This window comes from Periplaneta americana, chromosome 8, assembly GCF_040183065.1.
Source record: "Periplaneta americana isolate PAMFEO1 chromosome 8, P.americana_PAMFEO1_priV1, whole genome shotgun sequence".
Taxonomy (NCBI): Eukaryota; Metazoa; Arthropoda; class Insecta; order Blattodea; family Blattidae; genus Periplaneta; species Periplaneta americana.
This window is the reverse complement of record NC_091124.1, coordinates 147,149,795-147,163,109: the sequence shown is the minus strand read 5'-3', so window position 1 is coordinate 147,163,109 and position 13,315 is coordinate 147,149,795.

The window sequence follows — 13,315 nt, the reverse complement described above, 5'->3', positions numbered from 1 at the left end:
GACAATAGAAGGCTGAGATAATCGCCCTTATAAAATAGCCATTAGAGCGATGGTTAAAACAGCAATTAAAATCTGAATTATAATACACGAATTACGACACAGTAAATAACTTTCTATATTATCTTCCATTATTGATTAGAAGCCATTGGAGTATATTAACAATTTCATTAGTGACAAATCATCATTAACTGATAAAATGTACAGATATTAACTAAATGAAAACGTTACAGAGGTTAATTAATATTTTACCTTTTTTAACTTTATCGCCTCTGGAAAACAATACCAATTAACTTCGTTTTTATGTATGTAGAACACTTTATCAGGAGATTAAACGAAGTGTTAATTTTCATTAAATACCTTTGAGTTTTTTTGTCACAGAAGAAAACTTTATTAGTTCAAAGTTGATAAGATTACAGTAACAAAATCAGAAGCTCTAAACTACGGCCTATTAACCAATAAATGAAGACAATATAAAATAGGTAATTTCTGAATATACTAAAGTAAAAAGAAATTGTGCCAACACAAAGTACACTTCCTTCAACATTATAACTTCATTATCAACATCATTAGAAAATCACACAATCATTCTACAGGATAAACCGTAAAAAATGTCATTAATTTCACGGAGTTATTCTTTGAGATAATTCAAACAAAAAAGTTCAATACAACTTTTCTCGTTTTTGCTTCCTTTTCGGCAAAAAAAAAAAACTGTTTTATATGAAACATTTTATAGTATGGTTTGCAAAAGCCATGGATTAAATTCCCAATATGTTCAGTAAATATTTAGATATTTAACTTATGAAGAAGTGTATTATAATGTTTTTACTCTAGTTTTTAAATAATTTTGCATCATCATATTGACATTTGGCACTATATTAACTGTAATATTATATTCTAGCATCTATTACAATTATGTATTTTCTTTCTTTCGTTTGTGTTGTTTGTTTTGTTGTTTTTTTCTCTTATTATGTATTTTGTGTATATATCTATGTAAGCCACCTGAAATTGGAAGCCTGCTTCTGTTGGTGGTGGATTTAAAATAAAAAAATAAATAAATTTAAGAATTTAAGAGAGCAGTGTATTATGATAATAAATGATTCAAAGAATTTTAGCTTTGTCTTTAAATGTGAAGAAATTTGATCTGAACAAATGTAACATTGACAAATTTCTCTGAAGAACAATGTTACATTTATTCGGATCAAGTTTCTTTACATTTAAAAGACAAAACTAAAATTCTTTCAATAATTTATTATCATAATACACTGCTCTCTTAAATTGACTGAGAATATTGAGAATTCGATCAATGGCTTTCCCAAAACACGCTATGAAATGTTTCATATAAGAATTTTTATCCCGTAGCAAAAAACGAGGAAAATGGTATTACCAATTTTTTTGGAATATCTCAAAGAATAACGCCTGAAATTAATGGCATTACTTACGTTTCACTTGTAAACATATACACATGAGTAATGGTATAGGTCTATTCTCTCTTGTTAGTAGCTGTTAAGACCGTATTTAACAAACATTAATCGTAGAATGTGCAAAGGAAGTCATGCTGTTGGTAGGGTTTCCAGTGAAAGACCTGACCTTGGGCAGAACACTAAATGAAATGAAATATGAAACGTACAGTACAATTCAATTGATCGAATCCTACATAGATTAAAATGGCGCAATATTGGTTTGTAATGAGTATTCACATCAGTTCTTAAAAGGCTTTTCAGGCTTAGCTTATCCAAAGAAAAAATTGAGTTATTATTCCTAGTTAATAGTAGGCCTATAAGTTTGTAATAATGATACAGTATATCGTAACACTTGGTTGCATTCCGATCCTTCCATAGGCTATATTAAGTTCACTGTTGGCAGTCATTCCAGTATGGACAGAACAGTGCGAGCAGCGAGGCTTAAGGCAAAAAGCCTCTAAAGCTATAGTTTACAATTCATTCTGAAGAAGTTTTTCAGATAAGTCCCAGAAATACAATAAACATTAATGTTATTCCGTCACCGACTTGGCATATACATAAGGTATAAAACCTTAATATTACATATTTAATTGTTGGTATTAACGTTTTCGTTACTGCATGCGACATCTCTAAAGGCATAGCTACGACCTCGACTCGCAAGCTTGAGGGTTGGGGATATCGATTCGCTACATCTCCGTACGGGACGAGGCTAGCCTTTCGTCATAATATTAAGTCGCGCTATATTGGTGTTCTTTGAAAGCTCTGCGTTGTTGAGTTTAGTTTAGTCAAAAAGTTCATGAATGTGTGCGCTACATATTAATTTTTTGTAAAATGGCTCATACTGAGTGAACATTGACGTCATTATTTGTAGAATTAAAAGAGAAACCGTTTTCAATTTGGACGTATGAAAGGAAATGTGCTTACAAAGATAGGAGATCGACACCACATTTACATATTAAAATAGTGGTTGGAGAAAGACAAAATATAAATTTTCAATTTTCATTTTATAACAGAGTGCTCTGAGACAAACAAGTTATATTGTTTTGCCTGTATTCTATTTGGTGGTGAAAATGAGTGGTCATCATCTTACAGGTATGTGCCACAAAAATGTTTGTAGGAAAGCCGATAACATCTGCTTTACAAACTCAGTATTTACGCCTTGGCTCTTCCATTTATTCACATTAATGTTAGTTGTTGCCTTCATCTTTATCATCTGATGTATTGCAGTGCACAATGAGGTGTTTTTTAAATGTGTTGTGATTCTTCTTCTTTCCGCAAAACAATGTTTATATTAAGACAAATTTCTCTCAACGTTAAGTGAAGTAATTTGTGCCAATTTTAAATATTGCACGTTGTGATTCGATATAACAACTTGTCTCTTTGAAACCTTGCAAATCTATCACAGATTTCAGGATAACCAGAATTTTTCTCAAAAACGGTCTTTAATTTATTCTGTACTTTTTCTGAAATCGGTTCTGAAAATGTCGTGTTAAAAATTTTCAGATAATATGTCCGCCACAAGTTTTAGAGCAGCGCTCATTAGCACAGTGCACCCTCAGGCGAGCGTCTCTTACCCGCGGATAAGAGGTGCATTAGCGTGCATCCGTGGCTCCTGGCAGATATACTTTCTTCCTCTCCCTTCTGCACGACAGTGCATATTCCGATATACTCCTTACCCGTTACCTGTTTCAGCTAGTGCTGAGGACCATTGTTTTAGAGTCTCGATTCAAGATGACTTTTTAACATTTAGGTAGATACTATTTGTTAAGAGCTGTTTGACTTAGGAGATCTCGATTTGTGTATTTTTAATAAAGTTTCTGAAATTAGGGTTTTCAGCTTCAAAAACGGAATATTATCAGATACCATCATTTGACATTTACTGAAAACATTCAGGTTGTATATCAGGAAATGCTTCTTCACTCTCTTTGCTAGCTGACAAATTAAAAATTTTCTCTCATTTTATAGAATTACAAAGACGTTTTAATTATTGATCTTTTAATCCCTTAAATATTATCTTGCACATCTCACATAGTATTTTTTCTCATTTTACTGTGAAATATCCAATTCCTGTATAAGCACATTCAATTCGAAAATACCTGATGTTGCTTGTTCCATCTTAATGAAACTGCACTATACGTAAGATATCTAATTTCACTCGTTAACTGTCACTCTATTCACTTAAGAAGACACTTCAGTACTGTTACTGAAACAAGATATTCACATGGATAATAATCTGAACTGGGACCTGCAAATCACAGAAACCTGCAGAAAAGTATATTCTATTATCCATGTGCTAAAAAGGGTAAATGTTCATCTTTCCTCTTGCTTAAAAAAGTCCCTTGTACAGACGCTTTTATTTCCCTATTTTGACTATGTTGACATTTTACTGACTGACCTTTCCAGCGACAACAAAACGAAACTTCAACGTACTCATTTGTGTGTACGTTTTGTAACCAATGTTCTTAAATATGATCATATTACTCCATCCATGGAAACAATAGGTTGGCTTAAACTAGATAAAAAAGAAATTTACATTCACTTCTCCTTCTGTTCGAAATCTTGAACTCTTCTATTCCTTCGTACCTGTCGTCTCGCTTCACTTACCTTTCTTCTCACCACAATCTGAACACACGCTCTCGCCATGAAACAATACTAACAATACCATCCCATCGCACCTCCTCATACTCATCCTCTTTCACAATAGCCCTGCCAAGACTCTGGAATTCGTTACTTGCTAGGATCAGGGACTGTCGAAATAAAATTGAATTCAAACGCAAACTTACTAGGCACTTGGTCAGTAATTGAGACTGTTTATACATAATTTCCTGTAAATAGTTCTCTTAATCTATCACAAAATATCTCAATATATGGTAATTTCATCACTATAAAATTTTGTTATTGTAGGTTAATTTGTAATTCAGTAAATACAAAAATATTCTTTATTTTTAAGTTCTATGATAAATTGTCTAGCTTTCATTAATCAGGTAATCTTATCGTACTTTCATTTTTATTGTAATTGTAATTTAAATTTAATATTAATTGTAATTTTATTCTTCATATTATAGTTGTAATCCCCTGGTAGAGGGGCATAGAAGACCTGATGCCTTAACTCTACCAGGGTAAATAAATAATTACTAAATACTACTGTACCCCCTGACGTCATATATCCTAACTCATGTCATGGTTATTCTGATATCTTGTTTACGAAAGAATTGTTCCATCTCTAGTGATAAGCTATCCATTTTACTGCAAAAAACTAACAAATAAAGCTCTCCCAGTAAAAGGTTTCTTTTTACTGCCACATTACACGCACTTAATATTCACACTTGTGAATCACCTGTATTTGACGTAATCCCTTTGTCAGGTAGTCTGTCGCTGAACTTCTTTATGATCTGTCATTCAATTTTTGAGTGTATCCGTCAATTGGTCTATTCTTCAGTTCATCTATCATTCTTTCAGATAGGGCGTACTCTGTCGGCTAGTCTATCTACTTATAATTCAGCCTTTCTCTTTGTCAGTAACTCCACTTTTCGGTTAGTCTGTCAGTTTGTACATGTTATTTTATCAGTATGTCAGTTTGTGTGTAATTTATATAATTTTTCGTTCAGTCTATTAATCATATTTCATTTAGTCTATTTGTCATTAGTCTGTCGATCTGTTATTGTTACTCTGTGAGATAGTTTATATGTTAATAATCTGTTGGTTAGTCGTGTTGGTAACTCTGTTGTCAGAGCGCTGGCTTACGAGGATCTTGAATAAAGTGTTCTGGAAAATTTACCTACGAAAATTTATTACCAGAATTTTCTTCTACACGGTGACTAATATCTGTGTCGGTTTGTGAAACTGCGTCGACCTCTGATGTTCGAATGAAGGACATGTAAGATGTAGATTTTCAACCCTGCGGGAGAAATGGAATTGATTCAGCAGTGCTAGATATGCTGAGCCTACAAAATGCCAACAGACAGATGTACTTGGAGGTTTCCCTCATCACACAAGTGTAATCTAAATCTAGTATACGTAAAGTCTACTATGATCCTCGACCATCGGGTGAGTTCATATAACATGTGTAGTGTGTACAATTTCATCTGTTTCTGCCAGTTACAATTCCCACGTGTAGATAGTTGATTCTCCATAATTATAAACATGAATTCCCTCACTCCTACAACAGAGGAGCGGTTATAGGGCAGAATTCGCTTTGCTATGGATGTGCTGTTGATAGACGGCAAGCGTAAAAGAATCTTCCGGTAAATACCCACTCAGTACACACAGAACACACGAACTGAATGCACGAGCCTCTCACGTCATTTTCATTGGTTAATTCAACAAATTTCTGTATCGCAAGTTCAGTTTACTCGCCAGATATATAGGACGACCTGAGATGAATAAAAATGTCTAATGTTAATCACTGAAACATTGCTACGGTAATATATACAGTACATACTGTACTCGCCAAACTTAGATGACCCCCCAGCTCAGAGGAAAGAAGCCACGTCAAAGTGTTCTCGATATTTATGTTATGCAGTTAGCCGCGTCGGATGATTGAATTGCTTTATAACAGCGTTGCCATAACTCGTGAATATTTGTAGTATTAAGTGGGTTGTAGAACTCCAGTTGCCTCAGTTTTATATTATCTCTCAGAGAATTAACTTCTTTCAGTGGTGTTATCACTGAAGTAAAATGAAATGTCGAATATTTTTAGGCCTTGGTCAGACAGTGAGTACTCGATTGATGAGTAGTTATTAAGTGGAAATGGGGTTTTACCAACAAGAAATGTAAATAAACTCTCTTCAATTGCTACGGGGGCTGGATTAACGATTGTGAAAAAACTTCTAACATGAGAGAAACTGAAAAATAAGAAACGCCAAAGAAGTAACGTAAAAAATCGAAACAGGCATTCGATAAACTATGCGATTTTTCAAGGAACTTGCTGCGACGACCAATATTTGAATTTTACAAAAAAAAGGAGACGCGCCCACGAACGACAAACTTATTCAAGTTACGTGTGACAAAACAAGAGGGTCGCAAGTAAGACGAAATGTGGCTTCTCAAAACCTGAAGGGCCGTATTCATAGTCATTTTTAGCGCGGGCTTTCGGTGGATTATCAGCGTTTTTCGTATTCATAAACCAGTGTTAGCAATAGGATATGATTTGAATTCTGTACTAGTAACCAGTGGATAGCCGTGTCTAGCTAAGTACGCTCGTAGCGTGTGCTGCAAAATGTCTATGAATAGCACCCTAAAGGACGACTTCTATCTGAAATAATAACAATATTAAGAAAGTCCTTTGAAAGTGTAACTCATTTGTGGACTAATTATGTGAAACATGTGGAACAAATTGAAGAGAACTATTGGGACCTGCAGCCTGTTTTCGACGACCCTGATGACACAAATTTTATAATTGATCTACAGTCTTCTTCAGAAGATGGGATTGACGCATCACTTACTGACACTGAAGAAATGGTGAGTTGCAATAATTTATTTCCTTGTTTTATGTACTTTATTCCGTATGTACATATAGTGAAAACAGTCTGTTAAATATGCAGTTTATCGTCTCTGTGCAGTTTCTTTACATGGATTAAACTTCAAAAATATTATTTTTAAATAATTCACTTACCCCGTTATTTGTTTAGTAAGACGTGACAACGCAGCGTTACAAATAGGCACGGGTTGAGTTATCAGAACTGGTTTTAAGAGCTGATGTGAGGGACGTAGTCAAGTTTGGCGAGTACATACATACATACATACATACATACATACATACATACATACATACATACATACATAGTTTTCTACCAAAGGGTATGTTTTTCACTGTACACAGCATTCTCCAATCTTCCCTAATTTCCGCCTTCCTCGTTTCCGCAAACCATCCGTAAATCTTAATGTTATCTTATCATTCTACTTCTGCCCTGAATTTTCTCCTTTTCGCCATTCCTTCCAGTGCCTCCTTCAGCATGCAATTTCTTCTTAGCCAGTGACCCAGCCAATTTCTTATTCCCTTCCTGATCTGTTTCAGCATCATTATTTCGTGACCCACTCCTTCTAGCACAGCTTCATTATTTATTTTGCAAGTCTATTTCACACGCTCCATTCTTCTCCATATAATTTCTTAAAAGTTTCCTTTGCCATTGCTATCCTCCTTTTCACTTCCTAGCAGTAGTTCATGTTATTACTTACAGTGAATCCCAAGTATTTGAAGCTGTCCGCATGTACACCTACCTCATTTCGAATTCGCACGTTTACCTTCTTTACTTTTCTTCCGATAACCATGGTTCCCGTACTGCTCACAGTAACTCCAGTACCATCTGATTTAGTATCACCTTCTGCTAACAACGCCATATCATCGACAAATCTTATACACTTTATTCTTCTTCCTCCTATTATCATCACTCTCATATTCTGAAAACAGTTTTAGTTTTATTAATCTGGAATAAATAAATAGATAGATAGATAGATAGATAGATAGATAGATAGATAGATAGATAGATAGACAGACAGACAGACAGACAGACAGACAGACAGACAGACAGACAGACAGACAGACAGACAGACAAATCAATAAATAAATACCTTCTTTACTTTTCTTCCTAGAACCATGGTCTTCGTCTTATTGGCATTTACCTTCTTTCCATACTGTTCATAGCTGTCATTTAGCTCCAGTAGCATTTCCCTTAGTATCATCTCCTCTTCTGCTAACAATGTCATATCAGTAAATCTTCACAATTTATTTAATAGTTTAGCCTCTAATTACAATAATAATATTACAATAAATTACATAAGAAGAAATAAGTCTCTTAATGAGAAGACTGCAGGCAAAATTTATCTTATCCGTGTCAAAATGCAACCTCTAACTTTTCTAAAATTCTATCATCCTGTAGGAAACGAATGCTGCTATACGAGTATAATACGCCATTTCTTCTCTTGCTTTCATTCCATTGCAACGGTCTGTGTTATCTTGGGTGGAGGTCTGACGTCAAGCCTATTTCTCGCTACGCAAGTCCCAACGATTGTGAATTTACAGCATGTCAGCTTCAAAAAAGGTAATCGGGGATTCATAGGATCTCTGTAATTGCGTGAACCATTATCACTCTCGATTGAATGTTATTATGTTATTCAGGTTTTTAACGGATTGGTTCTTATTTATAAGGATTGTGAATATGATTGAGCGTGAGATAAACAGTGCATATGTTACCGTTAATGTACGAAGACCGATAATTGTTAAAATTTATCGGTATAATCTAAAATTTACCGTTATAGTGCTGTAAAACCCGAAAATATCTTATTAGATTAATACATTTTGAACTTTTACCAAGAAATGTTGGTAAATCTCAGGATTTACCTATGCGAGCTGGTAAAAGCTAGATCGAAGAATACAGAACGAAGAATCCTGCCTCCATTGTGCAGGTTAAGACATTATTGCAGGATCGATAATGTGGAGCGGTTCCGAGAGGCTGCCAAAGGTCTTGAAATACAAGCGAAGAAAATGAAAGCAGCCACTTGTAACAAAATTCCAAAACTTTCAATCGGACATAATTTGAGAATTAAAGTACCGGATGTAGACTGGAAAAAAATTGACGCAAAATCAATCATAGCAGTGATCATAAAAATTCAAGATGACGAATTTTGTAAACTTGGTACTAAAGCTGGAAACTGAAGTCATTGTATATTAGGAACAATTTTCATTGTGCAAAGAAAATTTTATCATCATCGAAGAAGTAGGGAAAAAAGAAATTAGTGTACGTAAAGTGGTTGGCAAACTATCTTTTGTTGGAGGACGAGGGTTCAAAAAGTGTAGTTGTTTAAAAAAGTGTTGAACAAAAAATGTTTGTGTAAATAATCTTTCATGTTGTGTAATTCTAAATATCATAACAGCCAATTATGTTGTAACAAGAATTAATATTCATAATGTTTGCTTTACTTTATTTGTAGACCTGGACTGTTTGATGGAATATAAAGGCTTTGTTAATTTTTGTACGGAATATTATAACAGACAGTGGTTAAAACTATAATATTTTTCACTATTTTTAATACGGAATATTGTCTATTATAATCACATTGGAATATAAAAATATTTAAATAACTTCAATTTAAAATATAAATTATTTCAGTCATTGCTGAGGTTTTTTATTTATGTTTTTAAATAGATCCTAAAACAACAATAAAATGATGAATTGGAAATGAATAGGTAAAAGTGCGAACAACGGCAAATTTTCCTAAGATTTTTTTTATTAAATGAATACGATTTTACCACAACTGATCGGTAAATCCTGAGATTTAGCAACGTCTCTTGGTAAAAGTTCAAATTGTGTACATCTAATAAAATAGTTCAGGGTTTTACCGCACCATAACGGTAAATGTTAGGTTATACTGGTAAATTATAAGATTTACCGGTCTTCGCACATTTACAGTAACACATACATTTGAGCTTTTCACGCTCGCGGAGGTAATAATGTAATATAGGCTATGTGTTGTAGATTATTTTTCTTGATATCTTTATTCAATATATAGGCCTACACCATACCTGCACAAACAGCGCTCAACGAGCGCGCCCGCTCTTTCGGAGCGGGAGAGCTGTGTTTACCGCTGGCCGAATCGGAGAGGAAGATACGTCAGAATGACAAGACTTGCTATAGGAAGAGGAGAGGGAAACGATCACTCAGCTATCTAGTGGAGTGCAGTGCGTATTCTCAGTAACTGTTTCACGTTGTTCTACTGCTACAATACGGTATGGAGGAATCTAAAAGACGGAAAAGTAGTGATCAGGCAAATTCTTTCAAAGTTGCATGGGAAAATGCTTATTTTTTTCATAGCGGCTGGAGTAAATACTCAGTGCTTTATCTGCCACAACATTTTGAAAGGTAGAAAAAAACATAACATAATGCGTCATTACGAGTCCAGACATAAAGATACTAAAGATATTAAACTTCAACAATTTAAATATCTCTCTTCAGGGAAAAGGCCAGCTCAGTGTTGATATGTTGAATAAATTACGGGATTTCTGTCGTAAACTTACACTTTTTGAAAGTCAGTTTCGGGAAGGTAATATGGCTTACTTTCGAACGATAGAAACTGCTCGTGATGAAGCCATGTTAAACGATTATGTGCAAATATTAACTGAAATTCAAAATGAATTTAATTCTAGGTTCCAAGATCTTGTCTTAAGGTCCACACCTGTCGAGTAACGGTTAGCGCGTCTAGCCGCGAAACCAGGTGGCCCGGGTTCGATTCCCGGTCGGGTCAAGTTGCCTGGTTGAGGATTTTCCGGAGTTTTCCCTCAACTCAGTATGAGCAAACGCTGAGTAAATTTCGGTGTTGGACTCCGGACTCATTTCACCGGCATTATCACCTTCTTCTCATTCAGACGCTAAATAACACAAGCTGTTTATAAAGCGTCGTAAAATAACCTCCTAAAAATCTTGCCTTAATTGGAAAGAACTTTAGAGTTATCATTATAAATTCTTCAACACCAGTTGAAACAATGTCATACAGGGTAGGGTGGGGTTAGTTGAATCAAGGAGCTAGTAGGATCAATTTAAGCATTTGGCCTACTGCACACAAACTGTTGCACATACAGGCAGCCATTACCATTGAGAACTTGTACAGATCAGTTGGCCCTGTTGTTCAAGCGTTTTTAAGTCATTACATACATTTTCCAAGCTTCAGGAGAACTTCAAAAACATTTAGCTAAGCGCCATTTGCTTTGTTTTGAACGCCATACAATCTTCAAACGTTAGTAAATAAGGCTTAGTGTTGAAATTATGTAGTTATTCCGTACAACCTATCTGTTGTCAAGTAACATACTACTCTATTCGTTCTTTTACGATACAAGTAGCGCATTCTGTTGCGAAACGTAGGAACTACGCGAGTTATACGTAAATCCAAAGGATGGTGTTAGTTGAATCATTTTGCTGGGGCTACTTGAATCATAAGAATAATATGATAAAATTTACTTTTATTAGTTTTAGATGGTAAGAAAATATAAACGGAAGGAAACCTGTTTACACTGGAAGGAGGAAGATTTACGCCAAGCCATATCCAGTGTTCGTAATGAACAGTTAAGTATTCGTGGTGCTGCAGAAATACTCAAAATTCAATTTACAACGCGTCCGGAATGCTATAAAATTTCAAGAAACTGGAATGAGGATTCCTGTAAGAAAGCAAAGCCGCCTCAAGGACACTCAACTTTACTTTCTTTTCAACAAGAGAGAGACCTAGTTGAAAGATTGAAATCACTAAGTAACCGTGGGTTTGTCCTCACACCCATTAGTATAACAAGAACAGTTTACCAATATCCAATAGTTAATAATATTAAGGTTCCTTGGAGTGATGGAACGAAGATGACAGGCAAGGACTGGTTTGTCTTTGATTTAGCGGCATGTAGACATTTCTCTGAGGAAACCAGAAGGATTGTCAAGAGTGAGGGCTATAGCAATGAACAGAGAGGCTGTTGACAAATTCTATGGATTGCTGAACCAAGTAATAGTTGATTTTGATTTCCAGGGTAATCCCCACTGCAACTACAACGTGGATGAAAGTGGATTTCCCATGAATAACAAGCCATCAAAAATTATTGACGAAAAGGGAAAGAGAGAAGTTATCTCCTTAACTAATTTAGAAAGGGGTGAAAATTTAACAGTTGTCCCCGGTTGTAGTGCCACCGGGGTGTTTACTTCTCCTTTTGTAATTTTTAAAGGGCAAAGAATGAGAAGAGAATACAAACAAGGAATGCCAAACAAGGAATGTACTTACTGTATGTCCGAAACCGGGTACATAAATGAAGATCTTTTCTAGCTCTGGCTTAAACATTTTGTGAAACATCGTGCCTAGGGTAAGAGTGTGCTGATTTTGGATGGCCACATATCCCATCATTCCCTGTAATGTCTTGATTATTGCCTACAAAACAATATTGATCTTGTATGCCTTTCACCTCACACTACCCACATATTGCAACCTCTTGACCGAACAGTTTTCAAATCCCTCAAAATCTTTTATCACCAAGAGGCCACATCATTCGTTCATAACAAACCCAGCAGCCTCAAAATCCAAATTTGTATTTGGCAAGACTTTCAATGAAGCGTGGAAGAAAGGAGGCACTGTAGCGAATTTAGTGAAAGAATTTGAAACCACCGGAATTTTCCCTTTCGATTACATCAAGATACCAGAAATTAGTATCTACCATTAGAGATATTTTCTTCTTGATCTTGTACTGCTGTCAACAATGAAGACAGTCCACTTCTCGGAACTTCTAATGTTAATCAGAACACCCATCTAAACGAGCCCAGTTCTCAAACTGATGACGAAATATCAATAAAATCATCACTTGCTGAATCAGACTTCTCAACATTAGTCCCCACTCCTACCAAAGTAGTAGTAAAGAAAAATGTAAACAGACAAAAGCAAGCTGCTTCTTATCTGACATCCTCTGAAAATATTGAGAAAACCAGAGCGAAGAGAAAGTTACAATTAGAGAAGAGCACACCTGTTAAGGAATCAAGAAACCAATCCACAAAAGACAAGAAGATAGTTTGCAAAAAAAAAAAAAAAAAAGTAAAAACCAGCAGTTCAGATGAAGAATCATCACAAGAAACGACTGAAGATGACAGTGAACCATGTGGTTTTTGCGGGGTCAATTACTTTGATAAGAATTAGTTCACAAAAGGTGACTGGATAAGATGCCAGTCATGCAAAACCTGGTACCATGAAATGTGCATAGGAGCAGCCTGACGAAAACAATTTACTTGTGGAAAATGTGTTTAGTTCGTCTATATTATAAGTAGTTTCATGTTCTGAGTTTATAATATTTTAAAATTATTATGATTTTATTAGTTTATAACATTGTGGGTTTGCATTTCAGT